Source organism: Balaenoptera borealis, assembly GCF_965194805.1.
Source record: "Balaenoptera borealis genome assembly, chromosome: 3".
NCBI classification, from domain to species: Eukaryota; Metazoa; Chordata; class Mammalia; order Artiodactyla; family Balaenopteridae; genus Balaenoptera; species Balaenoptera borealis.
Window position 1 is genome coordinate 122891163 of NC_138866.1, and position 14874 is coordinate 122906036.

The 14874-nt window shown below is 51.8% G+C and overlaps 1 protein-coding gene across 1 annotated transcript in view; it reads left to right on the forward strand.

Moving 5' to 3' along the window:
• The window catches only part of LINGO1 (leucine rich repeat and Ig domain containing 1), a 77987-nt gene that overhangs the window by 12225 nt on the left and 50888 nt on the right, over window positions 1-14874 (forward strand). The window contains exon 2 of the mRNA XM_082386986.1: window positions 1637-1731. The gene's annotated coding sequence lies outside the window, so the exon portion shown is untranslated. The remainder of the gene's footprint in view (window positions 1-1636; window positions 1732-14874) is intronic.

Here is a 14874-nt window from a genome sequence, read left to right on the forward strand (position 1 = left end):
ATGTTGTACTCTATGTCCCTAGAACTTAGTTATCTTGTAACTAGAAGTTTTGATCACCTTCCTCCAATTCCTCCTCCCCCAACCCTCTGCCTCTGGTAACCATAAGTCTGATCTCTTTTCCTATGCGTTTGTTTTTTTATTTTACTTTTCTTAGATTCCACATACAGTATTTGTCTTTGTCTGACTTATTTCACTTAGCATAATGCCTTCAGGGTCCATCCATGTTGTCACGAGTGGTAGGATTTTCTTATTTTTTATGGCTGAATAATATTTTGTTATATCTCACATCGTCTTTATCCATTCATCCATTGATGGACACTTTGGTTGTTTCCATATCTTGGCTATTGTAAATAATGCTTCAGTGAACATAGGAGTGCATATATCTTTTTGAGTTAGTGTTTTCATTTCCTTTGGATATATACCCAGAAGTGGAATTGCTGAATTATATGGTAGTTCTATTTTTAATTTTTTGAGGACCCTCCATACTGTTTTCCATAGTGGCTGCACCAATTTACATTCCCACCAACAGTGCACAAGGATTCCCTTTTCTTCACATCCTCACTAGTATTTGTTATCTAAAAGGGTAAATTTTACTGCAAGTAAATTATACCTCAATTAACCTGACTGGAAATAAAGCTCACGGTGGGATTGTTGAGACAGGGAAAACGAAATGAGAAATCAGTCAGTCAGGGTAGTGTGACACGGGTAAGGAGGGACTCCTGCACATGGTGGTCAGGGAAGGCTTTCTGAGGAGGTGTCTTGAGCTGAACCTGGATGAGGAGGAGCCAGGCCTGTGTGGATCTGGAGGGAGGCAGAGAGAGCAGCGGGGCGGCCCTTGTGGCTGGAGCTGAGGGAGGAGAGGGGAGGGTGGGAGACAGGTCAGGGGCCTCCACTCTCCTCTGGGCATGATGGGAGCTACTGGGGGGCATAGATAGAGGGTGATTGAAACACTGGTGTGAGTGAGATGGCCCAGGGAGGAGAAGGGAGGGGAGGATGGAAACAGCAGCTCGTGACCATGGGTAAGGAGGAGTGATGGAGGGGTGCGATGAAAGTGAGGAGAGTATGTGTCAGGAGCCTCTACAGGAGGGAGTGGTCAGCCAGCCAGAGACCCAGCAGGCTGGGGCAGGAGGACGGGCACGGGCAGGTGGGGGTCCTTGCTGAGGGTATTGTGGGCAGTGGTGGGACAGAAGCCAGACATCCTGGGTTGAGGGTGCTGGGGGTGAGGACATGTGAGTGAAGCTTCCAGGAGGCAGGGGACAGACTTCGTGGGTAGCAAAGGGAACCTCAGAGAGAACGAGGTAGAGCTGCCTCTGGTGTGTGTGGTGTGTGTGTGTGTGTGTTGAACAAGACTTGCCGAGATGGGCCTGACCCACTGAAGACAGTGTGAGATGGTGAGAAGGGAGGGGTTTGAACAGGCCCTTGGACACCAGGCCTGGGAGGGCAGTCCAGGGGGCTGGGAGACGGTAGGGAGGCCGGTGCCACAAGGCCCATCCCTGAGGTGGGAGGCGGCGCTGAGCCCGCTGGGCTAGGGGGTCAGGATCTGCCTTGGGGGGGGGGGACCCATGCTGAGGCGGGCCCACCCCGGGTAGCAGAGGCCCCATCTTTGTCCACACTAACCCTCCTGCTCTTCCCACAGTGCATGCTGGGACCGAGACGGACAGGCTGTTCCTCCTGCTGCTTCCCGGGCCCCCAGAGGACCATCTGTTTGCCTCCTGGTGCCGTCTAACCCAGGTAGGGGGAGATCAAGGGGGCTCTCCCTGCCTCATGCCCCTGCACTGGGTGGGAGGACTGTAAGTGTAAGGACCCCCACCCCGGCTGAACGGGCCGTGTCAGGGCAATGGGGAGGGAGGGGCACAGCATGGGGTTTGAAGTCCCCAGTCACTGCAGGGCGTCCTGGGGAGGAGTTCCCAGACCTCCAAGAAGTGGGCCACTCCAGCAGCAAGCCGTCCTCACCAGGCCGCGTCCCTGGGACACTGAGAGGCCCCCTGTTTGGCTCTCACACGTTCGCTGTCAGCGGTTTGTTAAGGATCCTTCGTGGTACACACCTGCCAATTTCTTTGGCAGTGGGAGGTTTTGCATCTGAGGTTTCTCATCCGTTGCTGTCACTGGCTTTTCCCTGCCAGAGTCGCTGTACTCACTCCCCTGATGTTTGTGATTCCGTGAGTGGTGCCTCTTACTTACGCTCTCTACAGGACACCCTCAGGGCAGAGGTGCTCTTTCCGGCACCAAGAACAGCCCTGCCTACTTTTAATCCCCTCGGTCTTGGGCCTGAGAGAGGACATTTCTCTGCCTCTCCTGGGAGCCCCAGGTGGAGGGAGGCTTTCTGCTTGGGGCCAAGTTCCCCAAGGGCTGGGATGCGGTGGGAGCTAGGCTTGCCAGGAAAAATATAAGGTGTCCAGTTAAATCTGAACTTCAGAAAGACAACAAATCATTTTTTTAGCATAGGTGTGTCCCCAATATTTCATGGGACATACAATTCTATTTATTAAATCTGGCAACCCTAGTGGGAGCTGAAACCCCAGGCTCCCTCTTCCTGTGTTCAGTCCTCCCTGCTGGGCTCACCTTGGTCCCCTCGGATCACCTGCATCCAGTGCCTGTGGAGGGTGCCCTGGAGCCAAGGGCGGCCGAGCCTACTCAGGCCACGATCAATGGGTATTTCCTAATCGCCCAGGTCCTGCAGACTGTCCCTGGGGCAGAGACCTGGGGTTCCTGCTGGACGCTGGGGCAGCAGTCCTGGCTGTTAAGAGTGCTCTTGGGGTCCTTGTCTTCCCCTCTGGCTCTCTGACAGCAGAATTCAGGCTGAGGCGGTCACTGGGTGGCGTTGGTCAGGGCCTTGTGCCCGTGATCAGAGCTGTGAGACAGGTGTGGAGCTGTGAGAGGATCTAGGAATAGAAAATGGTTTCTTGAGCTTGGAACCCAGCATGCTGGGGGGGTTGGGGTGGAGGTGGTGGGGTATCAGGGATGAGGCAGGGCCAGATCATGAGGGAGCAGCTATTACCGCGAAAGGCCACCTCGGCAGCGACAGCAAAGCGATGCAAAGGAAGTGTCTTCTCCTTAGGCGGAGTCATTTTTCCAACTGTTAAGGTAACATGTTCTCTATGTGTTTATCTATCTTTCTATCTGTCTGTCTATCTATCTATCTATCTATCTATCTATCTATCTATCTATCTATCTATCTATCTAACAGTTTAGAAGTATTTAAAGCGTGCAGTTCAACCTCTTCCCATAATCTCTTCCTCACCAGGGCTAACCACTGCTAACTAGTTGCATATATCGTATCCTTCCAGACTTTTTTCCGTGTACTTACAAACATATTTTAAAAGGAAAAACATGAGATCACACTAGATATACTGCCCCGTCACTTGATTTTTCACTTAATATATTGTGTAGATCATTTTAACCTTCTTCTCTATCCTTTTACACCCATTGTATGGATGGTCTTTAAATTATTTTATCAATTATTAATCCTGTTGGTGGCCATTTAGATTGTTTCCGGTGTTTGGCTATTTATAAACCTCACTCAGAGAACCTCCCGGTTCGTACCTCTGTGTGCACTTGTGTTATGGGTCCTTTGGGAGTGTTTCTGGACGTGGACTGTCTGGGTCAGAGGTTACGCACATTTCAAGGTTTGATCCATAGGCCAGATCAGCCTCCAGAAACTTGTGCCCACTTATTGTGTACAAGAGGCCTCCTCCCTTCACCCTTGCCAACCATGACATTATCAATCACTTAAATCCCCGCCAATCTGATAGGTAAAACTGATTTCTTTTACATTTCTTTGATCACTAATGAAGTTGAGCATATCTGTGTATGTTTTTTGGCCATTTCAACTTATTTGTGAATTGCCTATGTATGTCACGCCCTCAGCTCATTTTTCTATTCATCTGTCCCTTTGTTCAGTAAGCATTGATTGAGCACCTACTATGTGTTAGGTACTGTTTTGGTTAGGGACCTAACAGTGAACAAAATTGACCAAACCTCCCCCCCCACCGCCCGCTGCTCCATGGAACGAGCTCTAGTGAAGGAGAGACAGCCAAGGGAAAATAAACAAGTGAAATACAGTGTGTGTAGTATGAGTGTTAGGTGCTAAGGAGAAAAAAATAAAGCAGGTGAGGGGATGGGAGGTGTTGGGTGACTTGAATATGGTAGTCAGGAAGGCCTTACTGGGAGGTGGCAGTAAAGAAAAGACCTGTAGGAAGCGAGAGAATGAGTCACACAAATGTCTGGGACCCTGAGTCAGGAGCAGGCCTGGCCTGTTCAGGGCTCAGTGAGAAGGCCAGTGTGGCTGGAACAGGGTGAGGGAGGGAGAGAGTGGGATGTGCGACCAGAGAGGGATCAAGAGCCAAATCACGCAAGGCCTTGTGGGCCACCCTAAAGCCTTGGCTTTTACTCAGAATGAAGCAGGGAAAGCAGGGAGACATGGAAGGTTCTGAATAGTGATATGACATGATCTGAATTTCATTTTAACCAGATAATTCCAGCTACTGTGAAGGGGGCCAGAACGGAAGCAGGGAGATCAGTCAGAAGACTGTTGCAATGAACCAGGGAAGAGATGGTGGGGGCTTGGACCAGGGGGTCTTGATGGAGGTGGGGAGAAGTGGACAGATTCTGGGTGCTTGTTAATGATAGAGCCAATAGGATTTCCTGGCAGATTGGATGAGGTGGTGTGTGTGTTTGAGAGAGAGAGGGAGCCAAAGATTACTGTCTTAGTCATTTTAAGCTGCCATAACCAAATACCATAGGCTGGGTGGCTTAAACAACACACATTTATTTCTCATACTTCTTTAGACTGGGAAGTCCAAGATCAAGGTGCTGGCAGACTCAGTTCTTGGCGAGGACCCCCTGCTTGGCTAGCAGATAACTACCATCTCGTTATGTGCTTACGTGACTACTTTGTGTGCATACGGAGAGACCAAGCTCTGGTGTCTCTTCTTCTTCTTACAAGGTCACTAATACCATTATGAGGGCCCCACCTTCATGACCTCATCTAACCCAAATTACCTCCCAAAAGTCCCACCTCCAAATACTATCACATTGGGAGTTGGGCTTCAACATATGAATTTTGGGAGACACAAACATTCAGTCCATAACAATGACTCCAACGGTTTTGGCCCAAGTAGGGAAAAGGATGGAGCTGCCATCAACAGAGACGGGGCAGAGAAGTGGGTTTGGTGTAAGGGAGGAGAAGAGCTCAGCTGTGGATAGGACTGGCTACATAATGTGTGGGGGCCAGAGCTAAATGAAAGTGGGTAGCCCTTTGTTTAAAAAATAATATTAAGAATTTCAAAGTGGTGACAGTAGAGCATTAAACTAAGCCTGGGACCTTTCTGAGTGTAGGGCCCAGTACGACTGCCCAGGTGGCATACCTGTGAGCAGGCCCTGGCTGTGGACATGTAAAGTGTGAGATGCTAGTAGACATCTGAGTAGAAATGGATACGTGAGGATGGAGTTCAGGGGCTAGGTCTGAGCTGGAGATACAAATATGGGGTCATCAGCATAAAGATAGCATTTAAAGCTATGAGATTGGATAAGAGCATCAAGGGAGTTGAGTATAGGTAGAAAAGAGAAAGACCAAAGACCTAGTCCTGGAGCCTCCTTTGGTCCGAAGTTAGGGAGCTGAGGAGGCACCGAAAAGGTGACTGAGAAGGTGCAATGAATGAGGTGGAAGAGAGCCAGGTATGCTATCCTGGAAGCCAAGGGCAAGACATGTTTCAAGCATAAGGTCGAGTAAGATGCAGACTGAGCATTGATCATGCATTAGCAGTGGGGAGGTCACAGGGGACCTTGGTTCAGTGATGGTGGGAGGGTGTGTGAAATGCATCTTATTGACTTGCAAGAGCAAACTGATTTGTAAGAGGGTAAGAGATTTAACCCTTTTGCCTGTCATATGTTGCAAATATTTTTTTCACAGTTTTGTGGGGGGGGGGGTTGTCATTTAAATTTATGGAGTTTTTTTTTTCAAACCCCTTAAAAGTTTTAAATTGTCCCGTGGTCAAGTCTGTCATTATTTTCCTTTAGAGTTTCTGGCCTTACCCACTGAAGAGTTTTGAAAAGATGTCTTATGTTGTTTTCTAGTTTTTATGATATTTAAAAATATTTAAATACCTAGTTCATTCAGAATGTTCTTATGTGTGTGGTTTGAGGATAGGGATCTACATGGTTTTTCCCCAAATGACTAGCCAGTTGTTTGGACACTGTTTATTGAGTGAGCTGTCCTTTCTCCCTGCTCTGAAGCTCCATTTCTATCATGTGCCAAATGTCCTCACACTCTCGTGTCTGTCCAGGCCTTGCTGTTTGATTCCATTGATCTTTGCCTGGGGAAAGATTTAAGAAGTCCAGAGAATAGGTAGACTTGGAGATTGATTAGAGCTAGAGTGTGAGGAGGTGGGAGGAGTGGAAGGAAGAAACAAGGGGAAGTTAGGGATGATGGGAGCTCTACAGTGCTGAGGGCCTCCTATGTGCTGTCACAATTCCACAAGGTTGGTATTCTATATACACGTCTGCAGGTGAGGAAACTGAGGTTCAGAGAGACTTCATCACGTGTCCAGTGGCGTCAACTCTTAGCAGGTGGAGTCAGCCTGGGAGGCCGCTCTCTCGGCTCCCATGCTTGTGTTCTATCCATCCCAGTGACAGGGGAGGTGAGAGGGGTTGGGTTTCAGGAAGGCTGGAAGGGCTCCAGACACAAAATACCACCCCACCCCCCCACTCAGCATCCCCGTCTGCCATTTGGCTGGATCTTGAAGGTTTTCCCAATTCAAAGAGCAACCTGTTAAAACCAAAATACTCCTGGCAGAGAATCACACGTTAAGTTTACAGCTAACATCTTAATTATCAGTTAACACCTCTGCAGGGATTAGCTGACAGCCAGTTGAGGACACTGAAGGGGGCCCTATTCCATGTGTATCTGGGTTGGGGAAGGCCAGGAGAGGGGAGGGGTGAAAGCGGAGGGGACAGGTACCTGGCAATTCACAGCTTTTTCCTGGAAAAGAGGGAGGTGGAGCTGGATCCTTGCGGGAGGGGAAGGGGGAGAGGAGCAAGGGAGCAAGCGCTGCAGAGCTGGGGGAGGGGAAGGGAGGGGCATGGCAGCCTCTCCACGGAAGCCTGGGGCTGGGGCTCCTAGAGGACCTGGTGTCTACTAGACACGTGCTGTGTCCTGGACACAGAGGAGATGGTCACCTGCTCAGTCTTGGTCTTGAGAAAGTCGGGAAATCAGCCACCACGATCCACCTCGGGCACCAGCTGCCAACAGTCGCTCAGAGCTGGGATCTGTCTCAGGCACCCAAACACTGGATCTGTCACCCAGGCCTGAGGAATTGGGGCAGGTGAGAGGCTGATGCCTCTGGAACCTCCTCTCTATCTTTGAGAGCCAGTCTGCTCTGCGGGTCAGGGCTCCGTGCGTGACCTTGGTTGCAGCTCTGTGTGTGAGGAGGGTCCAAGCTCCCTGTGTGACTAAGGACAAAGCTCTGTGTGTGACTAGAGTTGAGGCTCCTTGTGTGATGGGGGTTGGAGCTCCATGTGTCAGGAAGGTCGGGGATCCCTGTGTCACCAGAGTCAGGGCTTCGTGTGTGACCAGGTCCAGGCTCCAGTGTGAAGAGGTTGGCGCTCCGATTGTGAGGTGGGTCTGGACTCTGTGTGTGCAGAGGCTCTGGGATCAGCATGTGATGAGGGTCAGGGCTCCGTGTGTGACCAGGGTCAGGACTCTCCATTTGAGGAAGGTCGAGCCTCAGTGTGTGTCCACGCTCGGGGCTTGCTGTGTGACCAGAGTCTCGGCTCCCTGTGTGATCAGGGTTGGGGGTCCCGTGTGACTAGGGTCAGGGCTCAGCGTGTGACCAGGGCTGCAGCTCCTTGTGTGAGGGGGGGTTGGGACTCGGTGTGAGCAGGCTTTGGGCTCGGTGTGTGAGGAGGGTCTCAACTTGTTGTGTGGGACCAGGGTCTGGGTGTGTGGGAAGAAGGTCAGGGCTCCTTGTGTGAACAGGATTGGCACTCAGTGTGTGACCAGGCTCAAGGGTCAATGTATGAACAGGCTTAGGAGGGGCTTCCTTCCCCCTTTACTTCACTCTGAACAGCGGGGGAATGATCTGTGTCTTTGGGGGATATTTGTGTCCACATGTAACTGGCTGCCCAGCTGCTTCATCACCGTGTTGGACTCTGACTTAGCCTTCCTGGGACTCTGGGGCTAAGAGCAGCTCCCTCATCTTCCCTATTCCTCCCTATCTTGTCCCTCCTCTCCCCTTTTCTCCCTTCCCCTCCCCTCCTCTCCTCTGCCAGCCGACGCTGGCCTTGCACCCAGTTGCTGGCAGACAGCCCCGGAGACACCCAGATGCCCTTCCAGCTCGAGGCTGGCCCGAGTCCTGGGTAACCTGCAGTCAGGCACACCTCCAGCTCTTCCCTCCTTCTCACCTGCACACCCTCCCTAAGGTGCTCAAGGGCTCAGCTGGGGAGGGAGCCTCATGGGAGGGGGCAGGTAGTGATGAAGTCAGACTTCCAGGAGGGGAGGAACTGAGCTTGATGCCTAGGAACAGGCTGAGAGAGGCTCCAGAAAGGGGACCTATGGGAGAAAAGGCTGGGGCTCTCTGGAGGTGCTGGAGGTGGGGCCTGTCAGTGAGTTGGGGGGCGGCTGGGAGGTGTGAGGGGTCAGATGGAGGAGGCCTTCTTGGCCACCTGAAGACCTCTTTAGCAGTTCAAACCTGCAGTAGGGATGCCTAGAGTGGAAAATAGACCCAATCGTTCATTCAGCAAATGGGCACCTAGTTGTCTAGACTAGGCACATCTGGGAACCAAACAAAAAGTAGTTTCCTGCCCTGCAAGACCTGCCAGTCTACAGGGAGGCCATGACTGAAGGAGGAGTAAAGGGCCTCACCCTGCCCCCCTCCTCCCGTCCACCCAGTGGCCCCCAGGGCATCTCCACAAACACAGGGGCTCACGGGGCTAGTGCTGGAAACCTGCTGTCCTTGAGGGACCTGAAGGGGAAGCTGAAAGAGAGGATTCCTTTCTGCTGATGGATGGTTCTGGGAGGGAGGATGGCTGAGACAAGGAGAAGGTGAGAACGAGAGGAAGGGGAGAAAGGCCTCTGAGGAAAGGAGCCCCCTCCCTCTGCGGCTCCTACCAGGGCAGAGAAAGGGGATGGGCCCTCTCGGGCATCGTGGCCGACTGTCCCATTTGGCCCAGGACTGTCCCAGTTTTAACACTTCTCAGTCCTGGGATGGTTGGTCACCCTACGAGAAAGCCATTCTGCCCCAGAGGCTCGGCCTCTGCCGCTGGCAACCCACAGTGTCCAGGCAAGCCGTGCTGGGCCTCTTAGGACCTGGATGTCTAGGTCATGGTGCCGGCTGTGCCTAGGAATTGTGGGAAGCAACTCTGGGCTCCCTGGGGGGCGGGGGTGCTGAGGAAGGAGCGAGGGGCAGGGGTCTCACCGCAGTGGCTGAGATGCCTTTAGGGCCCCAGGGGACTGAGGCCAGATCCAGTAGGTGCACTTGATTCTGAGGCCTGGGGAATCTGGGGGGCCTTGAGGCAGGAAGCAGCGGCAGAGCTGTCCATGCTTTTGTGTCCACCTTCCTCTGCCCACCAGAGTCTGGCTACCAGCTGCCCTGGTCATCCTGTACTGGGTTGGGAGGCCTGGTTTCTCTGTTCTGCCCCCGACTTGCCATGTGACCTTAGTTCAGTCAATCCTGAACCTGGGCCTCTGTGGCCTTACCTGAGGCACGTCTGTAACTCTGGACCAGAGCTGTCTGAGGGAGGGACTCTGGACCAAAGCACAAAATGTGGCCTGGGTCAACATGCTGCTGTGGTCACTGTTGTGGCTCAAGTGCCTGCCCTTGGGGCGCCAGCTCTGGGGACCACCGAGGAGCCTCAGGTAGGGCCGAATCCCCATTCTTGTGGGGGGGAGACAGATGTATGAACTAGAGGTTGAAAATTGGAGGCCCCAGCCAGGGATGTGGCTTATGGATAGGTTTTGTTCCATTTTAAACAATTTGTTTTTTCTCACTGAGATATAATTCACGTACCATAAAACTTACCATTTTAAAGTGTACAATTCAGTCTTTTTTAGTATATTCACAAGATTATGCAACCATCATCAGTATCTAATTCCAGAGCATTTTCCTCACCTCAAAAGGAAACCCTGTACTCTCATTAGCAGTTACTCCCCCTCTTTCCATCCCCCAGGCCCTGACAACCACTAATCTGCTTTCTGTCTCTATGGATTTGCCTATTCTGGACATTTCATATAAATAGAATCATACAAGAGATGGCTTTCTGTGACTAGCTTCTTTCACATAACAATGTTTTCAAAGTTCATCCATGCTGTAGCATGTGTCAGTATTTCATTCCTTTTTATGACCTGATAATATTCCATTCTCCGGATATTCCATATTTTCTTTATCCATTCGTTCATGGACATTTAGATATTTCCACTTTTTGGCAATTATGAATACTGCCACTATGAACATTTGTGTAACAGTCTTTGTGGGAACCTGTTTTCCATTCTCTTGGGTTTATCCCAGGAGTGGAATCACTGGGCCATAAAGTGGCTTGGTGTTGATGCCTTAGGCAGGGCGTGTGCTCTCTACTTCTCAAGTCCTGCCCATCTCCCGATTGCATTACCTACACTGTCATTTCCTCTCTGGTCCCTGTAGGCATCTAAGTTTTCAGCCATTGATTACAGAACAGTGATGGAGAGAAACACAAGGGGCTGTAGGAGCCACAGAAAGCTCCTGACCTAGGGAGGGGTCCGGGAGGGCTTTCTGGAGGAGTTATCACCTGAGCTTAATTTAGGCTGAGTGGACATTTTTTTTTAAAACTTTTAGCTGCACCACGCGGCATGTGGGATCTTAGTTCCCTGACAAGGATCGAACCCGAGCCCCCGGCAGTGGAAGCACGGAGTCTTAACCACTGGACCGCCAGGGAAGTCCTGAGTGGACATTTAAAAAAAAAAAAATTTATTTACTTACTTATTTACTTATTCATTTTTGGCTGCGTTGGATCTTCGTTGCTGTGCAGGGGCTTTCTCTAGTTGCGGCGAGCAGGGGCTACTATATAGTTGCGGTGCGAGGGCTTCTCATTGTGGTGGCTTCTCTTGTTGTGGAGCTCGGGCTCTAGGCACGTGGGCTCAGTAGTTGTGGCTCGCAGGCTCTAGAGCGCAGACTCAGTAGTCGTGGCGCACGGGCTTAGTTACTCTGTGGCCACGTGGGATCTTCCCGGACCAGGGACTGAACCCGTGTGCCCTGCATTGGCAGGCGGATTCTTAACCACTGCACCACCAGGAAAGTCCCCTGAGTGGACATTTTTAAGGGCAAAAGGAGTGAGGGAGAGTGCTCCAGCGGGAAGCAGAAGCAAAGAGGTGTGAAACCGCTTCCTCTTTCTCTTCCCTGAGGGGTGAGCCCTGGGGGGGTGGGGGTGGGGTTCTCCAGGGGCCAGCCAGCTACTCTCTCCCTTCCTCTAGCGCTTACCTCCTGTCTGTCTTCTCTCTTTCTCAGTCTTCTCTGTTTCTCTGTTTTCTTTTTTTTTCTCTGTCCTTTCTGTCGTTTGTTTGGGGAACTGCAAACAGTTCGACGGGCTGGAGAGGAGAAGAGGGAAGATGAGGGAGTGAGATAAGCCAGTGGTCTTAAGCCCCTGCAGAGAGAACAGGGTGGGGTGAGGGGCAAAAGGATGGGGGACTGCGGCCCTTCCTTAGCTAGGGGCAGAGTCCGAGAACCTAGCACAGAGGTGACCCTGAGCCAGAACACTCCATGTCCCAAATGGCATCCAATTTTCCCTCCCTCGGGGGCAGGTGAGAGGTGGGATGGGCCCCGCCAGGCTGGACCAGGCCTGCAGGCAGAGGCAGAGCGAGGGGCCCAGACTCGGAGCTGCGCACACATCTTCCCAGGTTTCTGCTCCACTACCTAATGGGTAATTATACCCTGACATGCACGGAGGCAAAGAAGGGATTTTGTGTGAAGCAAAATCTCCCGTGAAATATTCAGGCCATGCTGGGCTTCGCTTCCCAGGCACCTAACCACTGCTGCTTGGCTTGGCCACAGTTTGAGAGGCCACATGTGCCTAGAAGGCCGCATGGGGCTTTTTATTTCCTTCTCGACAGGGAGAGTTTTTCATGGACTAGGAAGAACCTTGGCTTTGGGCCTAAGACGCTGCGTACATACGTGTGTGTGGTGTGTGTTTGCCTGTGTCGCCTCTGCACATTCATTTATGAACTTGGCCGTGCGTGTGTATTCTGAGGGTGCATGCTTACACATGCCTGTGATGCACCCTGGCATGGACAGTGCATTTCACATGGCTCTCCGGGTTGTCTCTGAAGGTGCTTCTCCACTGTGCCGTGTTCTCTGATTCTGGAGAGGCTGCCTATGAGACCCTCTTGGTGGGTGAAAGTCCACCCTGTGTGTGAGTTCTGCCTGTGACCGGCATGGCACTCAGGGTTGTGGGTTTGCACCAAAAGCCTTGAAGTCCTCACGAGTTCAGGGGCTCAGAGGTGTCAGCTGGTTTGCTGCACATTTGAGTCAAGCTTTGCCTCTCTTCTCTCTGGCTTATGGTTTGTTTGGTTTCCACCAAGTTTTGAGTGCTTGATGGAGGCTTGGGGGAGCATGTTTGCTTCTGAGAGTTCATTGAACTGGGACATGTCTGTCTCTTTGTCAGTGCCCCCGAGCCCCTAACCCTAACCCCACTTGTCTCCTCTGGCCCTTAAAGCCCCTGTATTTGCACTGAAGATCACCCTTCTCAACCCTTGCTTTTGTACTTAATTTACTCCTCCACATTGCGCAAGATAGGCAGGACTAGAATTATTGTACCTATTTGGCAGATGAGGAAACTGAGGTCCAGAGAGGCAAAAGACATGCCTGAAGTCACGTGGTGAACCAGGGCTTTAAGCAAGATCACTAGCGTCTTCTCCCTGTGTATGAACCCTTTGCCTGCAGCTGCAGCCCTGGCCCTTGGTAGAGGGGACCCTGCCCAGAGGAAACAGTCCCCAGTTTCATGAATGAATCGAGCTGGAGGGTGCTGCCTTCTCCGCATGGAGCTCTCCTCTCCTCTGTCATCATTCAACATTATCCTGGGGAGACAGCCACAGGGCTCTTTTCATCTCCAAATCAACAGGCAGGGACGCAAGAGGCAGTAATATTGACGTCCATCATTGATATTTCCTTATTGTGGCTGTAATTAGCAATTCTTCCATGGCTGAGGCTCGATCTGGCAGACAAGTGGAGGAGCTCCAGCTTGTTAATGTCAGCCTGTTAATGTCACACTGACATGGCTGATGGGGGGGCGGTGGCCTTAGGTAGGGAGAAGGAGAAGCGAGAGGCTGAGCAGAAGGTCGACAGCTCTTCCCTCCTCCCCAGGCACTTGTTCTCCTTGAGCACAGCCTGCTAGAGCACCCTTTGTCCCGTGTACCCCAAGAGAGTTCACTTCCCAGGTTGCCTCCTTCACCCCATGCCCTCTCGCCCCTCCCTGTTCTGCCAGGACAGCTTGGATTAAACAGAGGCATCCATACCCCTGGGAAAGTCCACAGGCATCAGCCTGAGATCCCCCACATCTCAGGAAGCCTCCCCAGAGGTGGGAAAGCAGCTCCTCAGCCCTCTGTCTTTCTCCTCCAGCTGGGAGAATGCCCCCCAACCCCATGCCCAGTCCTGCCACATCAGATCTGCATCCCCCTGCTGGCGCTGGCCTCCACGGCAAGGCAACCACAGCCCTTTCCAGCAGGTCCTAGCACACCTTCTCTCATCTGTGTACATTCTGAGCAAAAGGGCTAAGATTAGCACTCCCAGACCCTTGGGAAACTACTTGTCCATTCAGTGAAGCCTTCCCCTCTTTCGTCCTCTCAGGGTCCCTCCACCCAGATCTCTTTAGATCCGTTGGTTCCTTGAGCAGAGAAAGCCAAACCAAACATCCTCTGGTGAGGCTGATTTACTCAGCCCTAGACATCTCCCCACCTCCTTTGCCACCAGCCTGCCTGTTCTCTGCACGCCTAGTCTAGGGCTGCTTCTAACTAATGATAAAACAAATAATCGTGGCCGTTCTTGTTCCTTGGGTGCTTATTCTGTACCAGGCACTGTTAAAAGCATCTTATAAGCATTTGATCCTCGTAACAACCCTATGGGATAAATACACGTTATCATCCCCATTTTACAGATGAAGAAAACTGAGATGCAAGGAAATTAAGCTAGCTGCCCAAGATCACAGGGCCGCTAAGAGGTGGGCAGCATGAACCAGGATGTGTGGCTCCCAAGCCACCCTCCTCTGCCTCTAGCTTTAGCCCATCAAGTCGTTTCTTCCACCTGCATGTCTACTTCATGAGCTCCCAGGGCAGGCAGGGACCACATCTTCCTTGGTCCCGCAGCAGGTGCTCATAGTCGGCAAATGAGGTAGTGGTGGCAACAACACATTCTTCGGAGCTCTGCGTCATGCAGATGGTTCCCCTCCCAGGGCTCTCTGGTGCTCCCAGGAGCACGGTGCACTCCCTGAGGACGGAGGCTTCATACACTGTATGCCTCGCTGGTGGTGTCTGCTGGATGAGGGACCAGCATCTGACTGTAAGACTCCCTAAGGCACATCTGTCCCCTTGAAAGAGAACTTCAAAGCTGTGTCTCAGCTTATGCTGGGACTTGGCAAGGATGTCCACACGTTTGCATCGTTCATTCATTCATTCATTCAATAAATATTTGCTGGATGCTGGGTACTCAGTGCCAGGCCCTAAGGAGAGCCTTAACCATGCTGAGATGAAGGTCCTGGCCATGCCCTGGGGGATCCCACAGCCAGTCAGGACAAGAACATAGCCAGACCTGACCAGTGCCGGGTTAAGACTTGCCCCGTGGAGACAGTACCAGAGCATCATGTGGGTATGAGCACAATGGGGGAGGAAGGCTGCACAGAGGAGGAAACATTTGAATA